The sequence below is a fragment of the Octopus bimaculoides genome, chromosome 4 (assembly GCF_001194135.2).
Source record: "Octopus bimaculoides isolate UCB-OBI-ISO-001 chromosome 4, ASM119413v2, whole genome shotgun sequence".
NCBI lineage: Eukaryota > Metazoa > Mollusca > Cephalopoda > Octopoda > Octopodidae > Octopus > Octopus bimaculoides.
In genome coordinates, this window is record NC_068984.1 from 108,769,367 (window position 1) to 108,773,976 (window position 4,610).

The window sequence follows — 4,610 nt, forward strand, 5'->3', positions numbered from 1 at the left end:
GAGATGGGGGGAGGGAGCAGGATTGAAATATTATGGCGCAATGGGAGCAATAGCGGCCGAAGTGGTTGATAATGAATGAGATGCTGTAAGAGCGAGCAAGCGATACGTATCCCTTACACCACACACGCACACACACACACACAGACAGACAGACAGACAGACAGACACAAACACAGACACAGACACACACACACACACACACACACACACACACACACACATTCACACACATATTTACCCACGCATATATATATATATATCGTGCGCATTTGTTATATATTTGTAAAAAAAGGGAAAGATATTTAGAAAGTAACTAATTATGAGGGGAAGTAATGAAAAATAATATTCATAAAGCATCTAGAGAGGGAGTGAGAAAGAGAGAGAGAGAGAGAGAGAGAGAGAGAGAGAGAGAGAGGCAGAGGGGAGATAGAGAGATATAGAAATAGAAATAAACAGATAGGTAGGTAGATAATTAGATAGATAGATAAATAGATAGATAGAAGGGTAGATAGATAGATAGATAGATAGATAGATAGATAGATAGATAGATAGATAGACAGACAGACAGACAGACAGATTGATAGATGGAGTACTGTATTGTGAATGTATGAAGGTACGGGATGAAGTGGATAAATGTTTGAAAAATAATTTGCACAATTCGAATCTTAAAATGACGGGAAATAAAAGCCGAACAAAAGCCATGCCATCAATCGATCGATCGAACAAGCGACAAGTTGCTTGAAGTTTTTAAAACCGAACAATGCTATAAAAGATGATGGTGGAGTTTGAGGTAGGGTCGAAAGTTGTGGTGGTAGAACATTGAGGAGATGACGCGAATTGAAGAAGTCAAATTTGTGAATAAGTCAAAAAGATGGCTGTTTTTGTTATTTTCCGTTCTTTTTGCTTTTCTTTCGACAAAAATCTGCCATTTTGTTTTGGTTCCGTTTGTTTTAATTTCGCAATTTTTTTTCATAAATAAAATGAGATTAAGCGCGGGTCCTTTTGTAATTTGGTTTTGTTAAAGAAAAACAAACTTTTCTTATAATTTTATATCTATTTGTTTTCTTTTTTTGCTATCCAATAGAGAAAAATAAAGACACAGAGACAAAGAGAAAGAGAAGGGAAAAACAAAGACAGAGCGAAGTGGGGATTAAGGTGAGGAGCGACAAGGATCTATTCAATGTAATTATTATGCAGTATATGTGAGCTACTAAATTATTACCAAGACATAGCATGACAGAATTAGCTGCTGCCCTCTTCTGGTAATCGAAATTAAGTCAAGATAATAAAAATAAGAAAGACCAAAATGACAAAAACAAAAGAAAAGACGGGAGGCGGGGAAACATAAAAAAAAACGTTTTTCTTCAACAAAACATACAAAAAGAAAATAAGGGGGAAAAAAGAACATCGAAAGACCACCATCACCACCACCATTACCATCACCACCACCAATAATAATAATAATAATAATAATAATAATAATAATAATGATGATGATGATGATGATGATGATGATGATGATGATAATAATAATAATAATGATAGTAATAATAATAATAATAATGGTGATGATGATTATGATGATGAAATCAAAATAACGAGTGACTTCCTTTCATTGTCTGTCCTCTGCATGGCTGATCAGAGCCGGCCATCCGGTTTCAATTTCTGTTTGCAATCAATGCACACACTTCAGTAATGCGGCTAATGCCATTGTTAAAAGTATGGTATAGCCGATACGTTCTCATCATCTCTGCTGGTTCTGAAGAATTGGTGGCTGTTTACTAAACTAAGTAATATAATATGCTTTCTTCGCAACCAGTATAATAAAATAAATTTAATCTGTGAACGCTTGACCTGCTTGAAATAGAAACCAAATTTTTCCAATGTTATGCTATATCGTCTTAAAAAAATGGAAGGACATATTTGAGGATAATGTGGTCCCTGGGCCCACTATATCTGACACAAGAGAAGGGTGAATCCCAGACAGCGTTCCTTTGATCATAAGTCTACTCGACACGACGACGACGACGACGACGACGACCACCACCACCACCACCATCCAACAACAACAACAACAACAACACTAATGTCACTACTGACTGACTTACCATAAGAAAGATATAAAAATATATGAACGAGGGGTGGCGCAATGGCCCAGTGGGTTAGGGCAGCGGACTCGCGGTCATAGGATCGCGGTTTCGATTCCCAGACCGGGCGCTGTGAGTGTTTATTGAGCGAAAACACCTAAAGCTCCACGAGGCTCCGGCAGGAGATGGTGGCGAACCCTGCTGTACTCTTTCCCCACAACTTTATTTCACTCTTACTTCCTGTTTCTGTTGTGCCTGTAATTCAAAGGGTCAGCCTAGTTACATTGTGTCACGCTGAATATCCCCGAGAACTACGTTAAGGGTACACGTGTCTGTAGAGTGCTCAACCACTTGAACGTTAATTTCACGAGCAGGCTGTTCCATTGATCGGATGAACTGGAACCCTCGACGTCGTAAGCGACGGAGTGTCAACAACAATATGTACGAAACAAATCCACAGTGACAGATGTTAGAATTTTGTAATAAAAACCGAGGATTCTTAGCATACGAAAATTATGTTGGATGTTTTGGTGGTTTCAAAACTTCGGCTTGGAATCGATGTGTAAGGCCATAATGTTCCAAGGGAGTTACAAAATAATTGGGCTTACGCTTGAGAGATACAAAAACAGAAAGATAGAAAGATAGGTGCAGGAGAGGCTGTGTGGTAAGTAGCTTGCTTACCAACCACATGGTTCAGGGTTCATTCCCACTGCGTGGCACCTTGGGCAAGTGTCTTCTACTATAGCCTCGGGCCGACCAAAGCCTTGTGAGTAGATTTGGTAGACGGAAACTAAAAGAAGCCCGTCGTATATATGTATATATGTATACATGTGTGTGTATATGTTTGTGTGTCTGTGTTTGTCCCCCAACATCGCTTGACAACCGATGGTGGTGCGTTCATGTGCCCGTAACTTAGCGGTTCGGCAAAAGAGACCGATAGAATAAGTACTAGGCTTCCAAAGAATAAGTCCTGGAGTCGATTTGTCGACTAAAGGTGGTGCTCCAACATAGCCGCAGTCAAATGACGGAAACAAGTAAAAGAGAGTAAAAGAGAGACTGATAGACAGACAGAAGGTTGGATACATAGTTAGAATGAGAAAGAGAGAGAGAGAGAGAGAGAGAGAGAGAGAGAGAGAGAGAGAGAGAGAGAGAGAGAGAGAGGGAGAGAGTGTGTGAGAGAGAGAGAGAGAGAGAGAGAGAGATGTTTGGGAATCTCTTTGCTTCATCTTAAAAGTGGTTCTCAGCATTGCTTCTTGTTGCAAAGGAAAAAATACGGGTGTATATAGTATGAAATTGTGTTTAAAAATCCCGTTTTTAGACACACACACACACACACACACACACACACCATACACACACACCACGCACACACACACACACCACACACGTTCACATACACATACACGCACGCACATACGTAGAAGAAACGTTTGTTTAACTCTAGTTCACTGCCCCTTCTTTCTGTCTTTTCTGTCGCTGCTACAATGACTTCTACTTCTCGGAGTTTTGCAGTCTCGTATCTTCATCTTTCAGGTCACACCTGCGACCCACTCGGCGCCCCTTGGTGCATCTAACCGCTTTTCCTTCACATTAACCACCTTATCCAATCCTTCTTCCCGATATCATCATCCCACTGGAATCTCTCTTTCCCAGCTCATGTCTTTTCAACAGGTATCGATCTCCGATCAGAGCCGTCATGGCAGTTTAATAGGCACATGAGCAAATCATTGCACTAGGCCCAATTATATTCATTTATTGACTGCAAGCCACAGCATACATAGATCAGAGCTGGACCCCTAGACCCATGAGATTCCTGGGCAATTGCCCAATGTGCCTTTACCTCAAGACGGTACTGTCTGTGATTGTTTAAACGGAACTTGAAGGACATCGATCTCACAAGTCAAGGTGGGCCTGCAAAATTCATTGGCTTTCGTTTCCCAAACTCAGCAAATGAAAATAAAAAGAAAAGAGAAAACAAACAGACTTATGTATAACAAAATTATGGATAACATTTTTTCAAGTATTGGTAGGAATTTCCTTAAGACTTAAATTAGATTTTCAAAATGTAAACAGCGTACGTAACTACCTCTCCATTCTTGTACCCAACACCGATTGAGATCCACTAAACCACTACTTTAAAATGTGTGTCCTCTGCATTACTATAAGATCAAATACTTCCGTCCGTGAGTAACACTATTATCTGAAAAATAGAAATGCTTAACTTCTCTTAGAATAGCACCCCATCTTACCGTCCTACTAACGGCGTTACCTTGTAATCTCTCAGTACTAGAAATGGTTACGTCACAAACTAATGAAAAGACGGGAATAAAATTATTGGGTAGGCCAAAACCCACGAAGTCTGACTATATATGCGATCTGTGGGCATAATCTGGTGCACTATTAACGTTTCGTGACATTTGGCCTACTTTGTACACATGCACGCACACGCACGCACGCACGCACGCACACGCATGCACGCACGCATACACACACACACACACACACACACACACACACACACAC